General features: G+C 30.0%; 1 protein-coding gene and 9 non-coding genes across 10 annotated transcripts in view; 9 read left to right on the top strand and 1 right to left on the bottom strand.

Moving 5' to 3' along the window:
* Positions 1-14,784, bottom strand: part of LOC142326860 (roundabout homolog 2-like) — a 1,022,566-nt gene that overhangs the window by 762,059 nt on the left and 245,723 nt on the right. The window lies entirely within an intron of this gene.
* On the top strand, positions 2,538-2,611 carry TRNAN-GUU (transfer RNA asparagine (anticodon GUU)). Its single transcript has one exon. It is a non-coding gene; the product is annotated as a tRNA-Asn (tRNA).
* TRNAN-GUU (transfer RNA asparagine (anticodon GUU)) lies at positions 2,704-2,777 on the top strand. Its single transcript has one exon. It is a non-coding gene; the product is annotated as a tRNA-Asn (tRNA).
* On the top strand, positions 7,862-7,935 carry TRNAN-GUU (transfer RNA asparagine (anticodon GUU)). Its single transcript has one exon. It is a non-coding gene; the product is annotated as a tRNA-Asn (tRNA).
* On the top strand, positions 8,025-8,098 carry TRNAN-GUU (transfer RNA asparagine (anticodon GUU)). Its single transcript has one exon. It is a non-coding gene; the product is annotated as a tRNA-Asn (tRNA).
* TRNAQ-CUG (transfer RNA glutamine (anticodon CUG)) lies at positions 13,164-13,235 on the top strand. The gene has a single exon. It is a non-coding gene; the product is annotated as a tRNA-Gln (tRNA).
* Positions 13,309-13,380, top strand: TRNAQ-CUG (transfer RNA glutamine (anticodon CUG)). Its single transcript has one exon. It is a non-coding gene; the product is annotated as a tRNA-Gln (tRNA).
* Positions 13,454-13,525, top strand: TRNAQ-CUG (transfer RNA glutamine (anticodon CUG)). The gene has a single exon. It is a non-coding gene; the product is annotated as a tRNA-Gln (tRNA).
* TRNAQ-CUG (transfer RNA glutamine (anticodon CUG)) lies at positions 13,599-13,670 on the top strand. The gene has a single exon. It is a non-coding gene; the product is annotated as a tRNA-Gln (tRNA).
* Positions 13,744-13,815, top strand: TRNAQ-CUG (transfer RNA glutamine (anticodon CUG)). Its single transcript has one exon. It is a non-coding gene; the product is annotated as a tRNA-Gln (tRNA).

Below are 14,784 nucleotides of genomic sequence, written 5' to 3'. Positions count from 1 at the left end.
TTTCCCCTTTCATTTCCCCATTTCCCCCTTTCCTTTCCCCATTTCACCGTTCCATTTTCTTATATTCTCCTTTCCGTTCCCACTTTTCTCCTTCTTCCATATCCCCTTTACACTTTTCTATTCCCCCTTTCCCTTTCTTCTGTCCCTTTTACCATTTTCCCGCGCTTAAATCGGTCCTGTTGTTTTTTAGACTACAGCGAACACACATAACGAACACTGCATTTTATATACATAGAAGAAGTCTGTGTAAGTATATTTGTTTGTTTTGTAAATATCTCGACAAATTATCTCGAAATTTTTGCACGTAATTAATATATATTTAGAATATGAGCCGAATCAGACCATAAGTGCAATTTTACCAAACATCTCAACCACAGCGCCATCTAGCGGGCCCATTTTTTGCAGAAGTATTTTTTTCCATGTACTCAATACATATTCTGTGTATGAGCCAAATCTGATGATTATAAATACAATTTTTCAAAATATCTCAACCCCCAGCGCCACCTAACGAATCCATTTTTGCAAAAAAATTTCTATTCACGTAATTAATATATATTCTGAATATGAAAAAAAAAATGAAAAATTGTATTTTTATGGACCAATAAATACAATTTTTTGCCACCTATCGGGTTCAAACTAATTCAGAAAACTTCGCGGGAGTGTCCACAACTCACCAAAATTGCATACAAGATAATTTTTTTTATATGTATAAAAGATTAATTGAAAATTATAATTTAGAATCGTATTATTTTTTATTTGTAGTTTAATTTTTGTATAATCTTATTTAATTATTCTAGAATTTCTGTTTAATTTTATCTACATAAACATATAAACTGAAATATAGACCCTCACAAGAACAACAGATGTATGCCCCACTTGAGGCATTCATACCCGATCTTATCTTTTAGTTCATTACTTCTCTCACATTGTCGGACAATATTCTTCCCAACTCCGAGTTGATCATCATTTCGTATTTGTTTTTTGTTGTCAATCATTTAATTGCTCATTGTTTTATATAACTGTTCTGATCTTAATTTGTGTACACGTTCTCTAGTTTCAGGGATTGTGTAATTGTCCACTTTATTAAAGAATTGGAGGATCGTGCTTCACTTACAAATGAAATAAGTTTAAATGAAGTGGAGAAAAACATTTTTGCGTATGTAATTTAATAGGCGTACAAGGAAGTCATGTGATGTCCACATCAGAATTGTTTTTAAAGTAATTTAAAAATATCTTAATTTTTCAAAAGTTTAAATTTATTGTATTAAAAACAGCTGCGTTTAATTTTTACAAATTCATTAGATATTTGCATTCATATAAAAAACGGTAGAATTATATTTTTTTACTGCATACAAATCAAATGGGAATCTTTCAAAATAATACTTCAGCGTTTAATAGTTTACGAAATGGGAAATGTATTTTACAATTACCATCATAACTTAAAACAAGTAAATTGAAATCACAAATGTTACATAAAATTATCACACTAAAAAAAACCGGTTAAGTAAAGAAAAAATTAAATCCATCTAGACTGACAGCTAAACGCTAAAAAAATAAATTTACTTCACAAGGTCCTAGTCAATATTTAGATAACTACGTTATAAATGTTCCTTCAAACAGCCCTATACACGAAATAACAAACACCAAAATCTGGAGATGTTATTGACCGGTCGACAAGTTCACTACCCTATTAAAACCGGCGACTAATCAGTTCATCAATTAAAAACAGTTTTACAATGTTTCTGAAATGAGCCGAAGGGAATCATCTTGTTGGAAAAATCGGATTATATAACTCAGAAATTGTTCAAGATAACGTGATGATTAAACGTAACTACACACCTAAATATCTGTTAGCCTTCAGTCATAACCAGTTACAGTGGAATAAATTCACGAAAAAAAAAACAATATAGTTCATTATATTATTGAAACCTGAAACTTCATTATGGTGGTCCTCATTTAAAAAAAAAAATGATCCAATGATTTTTTTACTAGATATATATTTTTAATTTATACGAATGTTAATACATAATTTCAACCAATTCGTTAGATAAAAAAATACCTACGATTGATCAAAGACGTTTAATTTTAAGTGTCGCCTTCGTATGTGATAATTACTATATAATTTCGATAAAATAAGATGAAAGAACCCAAATGTATAATAAAAAACAATACACTAGTTACGAAAGTAAAAATCATGGAATTTAGAATAAAATAATCAGAATAATAAATAAAAGTGAAAATGTTTTAAATAATTAGTAATAACCCAATATGACCACCTGGAAAGATCTATTTTTCAATTCCTAAAAATAAAATTACATATTTATATAAAAAAACCTCGAAATAAATTCCTATTTATAAAATAATACATATCTCCGTAGCGCAAACGGTTAGCGCATTCGGCTGTTAACCGAAAGGTTGGTGGTTCAAGCCCACCCGGGGACGATATATTTTGCATTTTCTATAAATCACCAACAAAATTTTATAATTAACAGTAATTAAAAATATTGAAATAAATTATAATTTACATGATAAAACAAGTCTCCGTGGCGCAAACGGTTAGCGCGTTCGGCTGTTAACCGAAAGGTTGGTGGTTCAAGCCCACCCGGGGACGATATATTTTGCACTTTATAAAAATCAACAAAATTTTATAATTAACAGTAATTAAAAATATTGAAATGAATTATAATTTACACGATAAGGCAAGTCTCCGTGGCGCAAACGGTTAGCGCGTTCGGCTGTTAACCGAAAGGTTGGTGGTTCAAGCCCACCCGGGGACGAATTGTTTTGTTTTTAATGAGGAAATTAAAAAAATTTCGGCAGATAAAATCGAGCGCGTGATTTATTTTTTAATAATTGATTTCACTGTGGGTATATATATTATATTAAAAGCAACCTAACAGAATTGTTTCTGTAGCATCCTAACTATTAAATTAAAATCCAATCATATATATCTGATATTGTTGGATAGACATTCCAGTCTCCTCCCATTATACCAAACCGTGTCCCTGTTCGAGTTTAGTTTTTTTTTAAATTACTTATGGAATGAAGTGATATAAACCTTAAAGCTATGTAACAATAATAATAATCTATTTTTGGCCCAACTTGGATAAAGTTGCCATATTTATGCTGGGTGAAGTCACAGGTGTGTTTTTAATAACCCTAACGTGCTTTCAGCAAATTCAGGAATGTTCATGAAAAATTTATCACTTATTGTTTTGTAAAAGTAACAACAATTAAACCTATAAATCATCGTTTTCATTTTATAATTAATTTTTTTTAATTAAATGAAAATTAAATGAAACCAATGATAAACAAAAGATGACTAAACGTTGCTTTAAAAAATATTTATATGCAATTCTATTTCCTCTAAGATTCATGCGTTTGAAAGCGTTTTTAAAAATGTACAATTAACCGCATAAGGTTTAATAGTTTATAGGTAAAATAGGCCTTAACTTTGCATCATATTGGCCTCAATATTTAAAAATATAAAATATTTAAAAATAAGTAGCAATATTTTATAAAAATAAAATATTATAAATTTATACGTAAACAAAAGTAATCCTAATCTAATAAATATTTACCTGTCTAAATGTTATTATTTAGAACATCATAAAAAAATTTATATATATATATTTTAATGACTGAAACATATAAAACCATTAAGTTTGTGCGTTAACGAATATTTAATAAAGAAAATAAATCAAACCAGGACTTTCAGATAATAAATCAATAGATTATTTCAAACCGATTGTGCTACCAATGTGAAAGGATACTTTATTTAAAAAAATATTTTTACTCATTTAAAAATATAATATTTAAATTTAATACGATATTTTACGATACTTATACCAAGAGAATAACAACAGTTCTAAAACTACTATTTAAAGATTATTATTCTCAGAATTACTGAACATAATTAATATACAAAATAATATAACTTTTTTCAGGAAATTATTATTTCCTAAATAAATATTATAATTACAAAAAGAAGATATATTCTAAACGTAATATCTTTACTATTTTTATTTGTAAAATTTAAGTACTTGAGATTTACATAAATACGTAATAAACCCGTGTTAAATTAAAAAAATATCATAAATAAAAAAATGAAAAATAAACGAAAATAATAAATTAATCTTATTTCGTGAGTATATAAAATTATAATATCAATAACTGAAGGGAATTATTCTCATAGTAAATTCAACGATGTATAAACTAAACTTTATTAATAAGATTTTTTTGAGGTAATAGTATTCTTGTAATAAGTATAAAATCTTTAAAAAAAAAATTAAAATTATAAGAATTTTAATAAGTTTTTTTTTATAAAATAAATTTAATTTCATCGTAAAATAATATTTTTCATAGCTTACCACCATCCCGTCCTCCAATATAAATGGTCATAATTTAGAATTTAGCACAGACGTATTCACGCATATGCGTGCAAAAGACGAACAACAAATAGAAGGTATATATGCTACTGTAAAATGGAATATAAAAATGAAAAAACCTAATTTTCTCCCTGCAACATGAATATATCTGGGGACATGAGGTTTGAATAAAAAAAAAAAAAAATAATAAAAAATAAATACAATTCATATTACGACTTTTTCATGGTCATCTATGTTAATAAGAAAAGAAAAGAAAGGAGTAAGATACAGGTCTTAAAGAAAAAACATTTTTTGTGGACTAGGACTACAGAAAAATATTCTACCGAATATTTATGTCCTAAAACGAGAATGAAATAAAAAATACATACAAAAAATATCTTCTGTAAAAATATACATATATAAATGTCTGTGTGTGAGTATGTAAGTGTAATCAAATTTTATTATACGTAATTTAGAAATCAAGAAACAATTTTATTTACGAAAAACAGAACCTAAATAAACTCGACCATCTAACGGAGAAAAAAGGTTTATATAAAAGGCGTTTTATATAACCAAAGTATTGGTTATAAGGGTTAGGAGGAAAATTTTCTTCACATTTTAATGCAGAAGTAAAAACAAGGGATTTTTTTGTGGTCAATGTTTAGATAGTTACTGATATCGCGACTGCTTAACTGACAGTCTTGTTCTTTTTTCATGATTTCAGCGACTTTTTTTGAGGAATTAGCCGACCATAACATTGATCTCAAAATTTCCAGGTTGAAAACCCCTGAACCACCTTTGTATCACAAGTGTTGAAATTGCATCATGTGCATAAAATCAGAATTTTACTGATTTTATCAGCCTGAGTCGCATTCCTCCCTTTTTTGCAGCAAAATTTCAAAATGTATCGAATTTCTTCTTCATTTTCAAGACTTAATAACTTTTAAATAAATAAACTAGTATAATCGTAACGTTTCTATAAATTCTCAATAATATGACACCTTTCAAATATAAGCAAATCTTGCCCGATTTTTGTGATTCTAAATATGAAGATGAAAGAAATTTTCTTTCATAAAGAAAAATATAGATTTTTTTCCCAACCTCAATCAAGACTTTTACATAATATGTAACATAATTGATTATTACTCAAATTTATCTGGATCTACTCGATCAAAATCATGGTTTAAATATAAAACACCTTCCCTATGATATTATTAATAAAATATCAGTAAAATAATCATACCAAAATCGAGTTCAGTGGTTCTTAAGATATTGATGGACAATAACTGTAAGTCACTACTCGTACGAAATACAAACTTTTTATTACTTTCTCAGATGTAAAATAAATATCAACGTTATCAAGATATCTTTTCATCCCTGATGCTTCTTTGAGTTCCTCTGATTCAAGTACGGAAAAAATCCGGTTACAGTAAAGTAAGGTATTATTATTGATGTTGGCTGCCAGGCTAATATGGTGAATTCACAACTGAATGATTCACGTAAAGGATTGAGTTTGAACATGCCGGGTCATCAAAAAGGACTTCACAATTTTAAAAGCGTATAAAAATTTATTAAGATAACTTAGAGATTCGGTTGAGGTCTCATTTCACAGAAAAATACATCGGGTTGACTCAGATAGTTCTTTAGTACCGAAGTTAGCCACCAGCTCTGTCACCAGCGTAATTAAAAACTAATACATTTACTGATAAAGAACGTGGTCGCTGTGTTTTCGTTTCATGATTTGTAGTTAGCAACTGAAGTTCAACGTAATCTTCATAGAGAGTGTGGTAGAGAGACTCCTAGTAGGCAAACAATTTAAACTTGGCACCAAACCTTCGTTGAAACAGGTTGTTCTTCTAGACAGAACTGCCCGTTTTTATTTCAAAAAGCAACAGTAAATGATATCATTTCTCTGGACATGCTTCAGAATTTTCTAATTCCTCAGTTAAACGATGATGACTAAGATGGACGCCATTACTATCAGGAAGACGGGGCACCACCACAGACCGCCTAGAGGTCAGAGATTTTCTTGATACTCGATTTCCAGGTCGATGGGTTGGTGTTAAAGTCCAATTGCTTAGCCATCACGCTCCCCAGATTTAACCACGCTAGATTTTTAAAGATCAGGTTTATACAACACCAGCTTTGCCTGTTTATCTTGTTGAGCTAAGATTTCGAATTAACGCCGCAGTTGCAGCAGTAATGCTCGACTTGTTGGCTGGAATGACATCGACTTCAGGTGGGATGTACGTCGCATTACAAATGGGAAAGCCATATCGTACCAAAGTGAATGCTGAGTAACAAACTCTGAATTTTTCTATGAAATAAGACCTGAATCTCAACATCTGTAAGTTATCTCAATAAATTTTTATAAGCTTTTAAAGTTGTGAAGTCCTTCTTGAATCATCCGGTACAATGGGGAAAAACGATTACAATTTTTGTACAAAAATTACATAGAGAAAATTTTCATCAATAGGAATTCTTTGGCGTATACTTGGTTGAAACATATAATTAGAAAAGAATACAAGTACTTATTTTGCAGGTAACAATTAATTAGAAATCTCGTTAACATCCTTACAGGATCTTTTTCTGTTCTTTATCGTAGCATCGATTTGCAAATGTACAACTGGATTAAGATCCGAGGAGGTCAGCCCATAATTTATTTGTCCTTTGTGGCATAAAATTGTACGGACAAAAGACGTTCCCTACAAAGAATTTTTATTTTGGTAATTTATTCCTAAATATCATTAAACGTTTTCCTAAAGTAGCATAAATGTGTAGTATAAGTCATCAAGGAACGTCATAAAATTACAGAATGATAACTCTTAAATTATTATATTAACACGATAAAAATATTCATATTTACACAAGTAATCTTTAGCAAACATTAGGGACAATATTAAACACTTAATATAAAAAAATTATTTATTCAATTAAACTGATGAAAAGTTTACCCGTAAATTACCTGTAAATTAGTGTTTCATTAATTTCCAAAATCCGTACAATATGTTTAGCAAAAAATTAAAAGTAAAGAGAATTTCGACTTAGATAAACTATAATTATTCATCACCCTGCATAATAAAAATAAAATCTAATTTTGTAAAAAAATATTTTTCTATTTTTTTTTCTAATAATAAAAAGGAATTTGCTATTCAAGCAGTTGTTCCAAACCTAAATTTTACATTACCAAAGAATAAAAAAAAAAAAATTAATTATAAAATAAAATACTGAGGTAAATGATTGCAGAGTATCGTCTGGAATCTGAACCCAATGTAAAAAGTACAAAACTCCATGAAACCTATTATTTAGATAAACATTTATCTAAATGCTTGCCAACTCTATGAAATATATAAAAATAATATTTTGTACTTTAGATTAGTTGGTTCCATGGTGTAAGGATCAGTTTTAAATTGTTATATTTAGTTACAGTAAAACTTAGTAATTTTAGTCAGTATAAAATCAATATAATAAAACATATTCCACGCTATAAACAAGTCTCCGTGGCGCAAACGGTTAGCGCGTTCGGCTGTTAACCGAAAGGTTGGTGGTTCAAGCCCACCCGGGGACGATGTATTTTTGTATTCGTTTACAATATAGTTTTGTCTTTAAAAGTAATTCAAAATACTGAAATAAACTATAATTTATACGATAAAACAAGTCTCCGTGGCGCAAACGGTTAGCGCGTTCGGCTGTTAACCGAAAGGTTGGTGGTTCAAGCCCACCCGGGGACGATCAGTTTTGAATTTTTATATTTAATTAGATTTTAATTTTAATTAGTAAAAACCATAATATTAATTTTGATATGTGAAAATTCTAGTTTCGGTTCGGTATTCCTGTTTTATAGGTAATAAAGGAAACTAATACTACCAAATTATTGAATAATTAAACTGATTTTAATACTTAAAATTAAAATCTAATTAATTTATTAATATTTTACGAACTCTAAGTAATTACGAAGCACCACCTACATATTGTTGTATTCGAGATGAAAAAAAATTAGTGGAAACATAAACCAACTTCATTGCCAAGACGAGCTTGAATTAATTACTTTTCTGATCTCTACAAGTAACAGAATCTATAAAAATTCGGATGAGATGAATGAATAGTTGCGTGTGTGAAAATGCCATGCCTGACCTGGATTCGAACCCGGGACCTCCGGATGAAAGGCCGAGACGCTACCACTCGCGCTACGGAGTCTAGTAGAATCTAAAAAACCTAGATTCACCATCCTTCCATCCTTTCTTTCCACATCTCACAATTATTTGCCACAGCTCGTGCGACTACCTCCGCAAAGGAAAGGGTGCATTGCACCCTCCAAAAACTAGGGTCCCACAAGGCGCATCCTGCTACACCGAAAGGCCGTCAATGGACGGACTCAACGGGAATCGTGTAGGAGGAGATAGATAATCGCGTAGGAGATTAACAAATATCTTGTTAAAAGTTTAAAGGTTTCAAAACGCGATCTACAAAGGACTGGAACGCAATTCTCAGATCTGTACATCTTAACATATAACCGCCATTATATATGAATATTCGCCTGAGAATTAGAAGTATCTGGAAGCAAGGGAGTTCGATGTCCAGCCTCTGCGATTAATAGGGGCTAATTTATCCCCCTATACCATTGCGTGTTCCGTTTAGTACAATTAACACCTTCATTCTGTTCAAAACAAGACTAACTGTATAGCGAAAATCATTACTAACAACAGACAAACGTGCTTCATTTTCTTTCTTGTAACGCATTGTTTAGCTTGAAAGGGGGACAGGTAATTATGTTACCTGTAATAAAATCATATTTATTACAATTTTTGGTTAGTATATTTACCCCGGACCATTTTTAATGCCTTGTACGAACTAAAGGAAGTATTATGATCGCGAAAAATTTCGGTTTCCAGATTTCAACAGAAATATCCATTTTGACCATCCCTAAATCTATTTTGACTAATTTCGGCGTGACGTCTGTACGTACGTATCTATCTCGTATAACTCAAAAACGTTCAGCTGTAGGATGTTGAAATTTTTAATTTAGGACTGTTGTAACATCTAGTTGTGCACCTTCCCTTTTGATTGCAAACGACCGAACCAAAAGTGTCCAAAACAGCCCAAAATCCAAAAGCATCTGGATTTTGGACTAGATCATTTTATTAATTTTATATAGGTTTTTTTTTCTTTTTACTAAAAACACATGTATAATTTTAATTATCGTCTTACCATATCTGACTGCTGTATTTAATAACCAGAATGCTATTCGTTACAAAAAGCTACCATCTTGCATGCATTCTTATTTTCACGTGGTATTTTGTTGGAACTTTAAATTAATAACTGTAATTTGTAAAAATTGTAGGGCTCAGCAATATTTAAAATCGGAACGCTGGATCAGAGTCCATATATATATATATATATATATATATATATATATATATATATATATATATATATATTTATTTGTATTTTATTTTACTTTTACTAAAATTATATATATAATTTGAATTAATGTCTTACCATATTGACAAATATGTAAAGATCGTAGCTTTTTGTAATGATTAGCATTCTGGGCGCTAAATACAGTAATAAGAGTTCATATCGTTTTTAAAACTTATTTAAACTCTATCTAACAGAAACAAAGAGAACCATTCAAGATGGCAAATGCTTTCAAGACAGTTGCACGGTTTAATGGTTAGCAATCCGACTCAGAATCCCATGATGAGGCGTGCGGGCATCGACTGCGATGATCATTTAGCGCGAATAGAAATTTGTAGAGTATGAAAACTGCCATTTCTAACCGGATTCGAACCCAGGATCTCTGCAAGAAAGGCGGAGACGCTACCACTCGCGCCATGGAGGCCAGCAAAATTTTATTTATTTATTCTTGGAGTAGCAAAGAGTAGACGATAAATATTCGTATTTGCAAGAAGGTTCCATGGTGTAAAAGTTGCACTTTGGACTTTGAATCCAGCGATCCGAGTTCAAATCTAGGTGGAACCTATTATTTTGTAAATAAAGTACATACAACTATGAAAATTGCAATTAAAACTTTGATATGGACACCGGATGACTTCCTTGTACGCCTATTAAACTACATATAACATTTTTCCCTGCACTTCATTTAAACTTAATTTATTAGAAAGTGAGATGCTATCCTCCAATTCTTTAATATAGTGGACAGTTACACAATTGTGGTGGACACCACATTGCATCAAATTTTTTGGGGCATTCGTATCAGCATTTTGTATTAGTTAAAATATAATTCTGGTTCTCGTCGGTCAATTAGTTATGTGGTTGAGAACGTGTCGGAACCGTAACCATGCACACATCGGTTCGAATCCGACTTCGTATAAATATTTTTTTTTTACTTTTTTTTCATTTAAATGTACTGATTTATTAATTATTATTAACCTCTGTAAAAATTTTGAATTAAAATGAAAAGTACATAACATTTTATTTCACTAATAACTTGCGATTTTTTTTTTCATATATATATATATTTTTTTTTTTTTTTATTGTAATTATTGAATTTTATTTATTAGAACATTTTTTTTTTGTACCATCACAGGTTAATAATTTGAATCAATACATTTAAATTAAAAGAAAAAAAACGTTAAAAAATAATATATGTACATGAAGTCGGATTTGAACCGACGTGCCTTCCCTTGTAAGATCCAAATATTCATTAATTAAAATTTCATTTTGCTATAATTCTGGAACCAATGAAAATAAGTACCACTTATGACATACCGTTGAAAATCTCTCATCAATGAGAAGAATTTACATCAACTAGAATTGACTTACCGTTGAAAACCTCTCATCAACGAGGGCTTACTACTGCAGTTATGAAAAAGTAAAAAATCCAAATATTTTTGATTTTTGACTTCTTTGAACACTTTTGGTCCAGTCGATTACAATCAAAAGGAAAGGTGCACAACTAGAATTTACATCAGTCATAAACCCAAAATTTCAACATCCTACTGCTGATCGTTTTTGATTTATGCAAGATACATACGCACGTACGTACAGACGTCAAGCCAAAATTACTCAAAATGGATTGGCGGATGGTCAAAGAGGATATTTCCGTTGAAATCTGAAAACCGAAATTTTTTTCGATAACAATACTTCCTTTACTTTGTAGAAGGAAGTAAAAACAATTGCAAGAATGTTCCATAGAGAAACTGTTACCACTCTGAACTCGAACCCAACGATCCGAGATAAAAAGCTCTGTGGATTCTTTTGAAAAATATTATTTTCAAAATATTTTTAACAATATTAATATCAATAAGTTGCCACAAAAACAAAACGAAAGCTACCCGAAATTACTCGTATTTAAGAAGTTTTACATATAGAATAGTGAATTTATATTTAATATATTTTTTTTTATAAACTATTCTTTATTTTTCTTCGTAATTCGGAAATGTAGTGTAATTTAAATGAAATGTAGTTTCACATTGTTTTTTCAATATAATTTAATTATTTTCATAATTTAATGTTATTTAATAACAGATACATTAGGAAATTTTTTTTTACCCTTAATTTGGAATTTTTAAAAAATATTTCTTAAAAAAAGTAAAATCGATACTAAGTTCAGTTTTCAAGTTTAGGATATACGCGGGGCGATTTCCGCTTCCTAAATTTATTGAATTGTTTTGAATTTTGTTCAAATGAGTCAAACATTTCAGGAAATCATACCCACCTTGTTACAAACAAGCATATCAAAGAACATAAATATAACGTTAGCCTATGTTAGGGCAGTGTTTATAATTTTCAAAAATTTATACCTTTTACAGATTTAAAATATAACGATTAATTCTTTTACGATCATTTTTTTAAAAGAGAGCATTCCTACATAGCAAAGAAAAAAATTAATATTTTAATTTGATTATAAGTGAAGAAGAAGGAAAGTTTTAGGCCCTACAATATTTTCAGGAATGTTCAGTAACATGTAGACACTTTTTCCAAGCTTAAAAATCTTGCAGAATTTTATGTACCACAACACATTTAAGAAGCCTACACCAATGGATGTAAGAATCGTATAATTTTATAGATATTACCTAAGGATAAAATGCATATACATGAATATAAAACAGCTATTAATACTGTTCATATTGTAATATTCACACATAAGTTTACGTCGATATTGGTTATAGGCAGAATGTATTAAGGGGGAAAAAAGAAGGTAATATTCTTGCCATAAATAGGGGGAAAATGGGCATAGGGAAGTATTTGCTGCTATCTGTTTTTTTATGTACTACCTTCATCTTACTTTTTGATACTGCAAGGGTTTATCCGCAAGTTTTTCATGTCATTATATATGGATCTTGTAAAAAAAAATAACTTCATATTATTCATAAATATGAAATTTATTACAACGCACATATACAAAATTAAAATACATTCTATAAATGTAATTAAGTTGTTTATTTATTTATTTTATTTTACATAATAAATAAGCTTCCATAAAATAATACTTCTTTATAAGAACGGAAAGCTATAAATTTTGTATTAAATAATTCAATTTTAAGGTTCCATGGTGTAATGGTTAGCACACTCTGGACTCTGAATCCAGCGATCCGAGTTCAAATCTCGGTGGGACCTTTCATTTTTAAATTTTTTTTCAAAATATTACTGCAAACCCATCCGATTACAACATTAAAATCGTTTAATACGGTTCCATGGTGTAATGGTTAGCACTCAGGACTCTGAATCCAGCGATCCAAGTTCAAATCTCGATGGGACCTTTAATTTTTTTTTTTTTTTTAAATATTACTGCAAAACCCATTAGATTGCAATATTTAAATCGTTTAACACGGTTCCATGGTGTAATGGTTAGCACTCTGGACTCTGAATCCAGCGATCCGAGTTCAAATCTCGGTGGGACCTTTAATTTTTTTCAAATTTCTTCAAAATATTACTGCTAAACTCATCTGATAACAATATTAAAATCGTTTAACACGGTTCCATGGTGTAATGGTTAGCACTCTGGACTCTGAATCCAGCGATCCGAGTTCAAATCTCGGTGGGACCTTTAATTTTTTTCAAATTTCTTCAAAATATTACTGCTAAACTCATCTGATAACAATATTAAGATCGTTTAACACGGTTCCATGGTGTAATGGTTAGCACTCTGGACTCTGAATCCAGCGATCCGAGTTCAAATCTCGGTGGGACCTTTAATTTTTTTCAAATTTCTTCAAAATATTACTGCTAAACTCATCTGATAACAATATTAAAATCGTTTAACACGGTTCCATGGTGTAACGGTTAGCACTCTGGACTCTGAATCCAGCGATCCGAGTTCAAATCTCGGTGGGACCTTTAATTTTTTTCAAATTTCTTCAAAATATTACTGCTAAACTCATCTGATAACAATATTAAAATCGTTTAACACGGTTCCATGGTGTAACGGTTAGCACTCTGGACTCTGAATCCAGCGATCCGAGTTCAAATCTCGGTGGGACCTTTAATTTTTTTCAAATTTCTTCAAAATATTACTGCTAAACTCATCTGATAACAATATTAAAATCGTTTAACACGGTTCCATGGTGTTATGGTTAGCACTCTGGACTCTGAATCCAGCGATCCGAGTTCAAATCTCGGTGGGACCTTTAATTTTTTTCAAATTTCTTCAAAATATTACTGATAAACCCATCTGATAACAATATTAAAATCGTTTAACACGGTTCCAGGTGTAATGGTTTGCACTCTGGACTCCGAATCCAGCGATCCGAGTTCAAATCTCGGTGGGACCTTTATTATATTGTAAAATTTTTATTATTTTTCCCATTAATATTTAAGATATTACTAAAAGTGAACAGGATAATAATGCTGATAACAAAATATTTACTAAAAGATTCTCTGAGTAATTTAATTTTATGCTGTAAATAAAATTAAACCCTGTTATAATTAAATGAATCGTAACTGTGACAATACTGATTATAAGCAAAAAAAAATTCATATATAAAAATAATTCATATCATGTTCAAGCAAAAAAAAGATAAGAAAACTATTGTTTTTGGTGGAATTAATCAAGAAAATAATAATATCAAATTAATTAATAAATTATTTTAATGAACTGAATTTATTTTTTAATAAAGTCTAACGGTTAATAAAAACGAACGCCACATCAGATTAACTGCTTTGAATTTTATGTATACGTAATAAAAATAGGTGTTAAAAATATTACTCTTTCAAAAAATAAAAGGATAAGGTTAAAACTAAATTCCGATGATATAGTAATGAATTTGATAGCTTTACGTTTACAGACTATCTTCACTAGTTAGAATCTGATTAAACAGTTTATTGTTAAGTAAAACTTTTATAAGTCAAAGTTAGTACAAGTAAGGATAAAGGTACCACTGAAGTAGGGAACCTGTTCTCAGATAAATTTGGTATCTAGAGGAAAAGAAATTTGGCAAACACTGGTCAACAC

This window comes from Lycorma delicatula, chromosome 6, assembly GCF_047948215.1.
Source record: "Lycorma delicatula isolate Av1 chromosome 6, ASM4794821v1, whole genome shotgun sequence".
NCBI classification, from domain to species: Eukaryota; Metazoa; Arthropoda; class Insecta; order Hemiptera; family Fulgoridae; genus Lycorma; species Lycorma delicatula.
The sequence above is the reverse complement of the archived record's forward strand: the minus strand, read 5'-3'. Positions and strand labels throughout refer to the sequence as shown.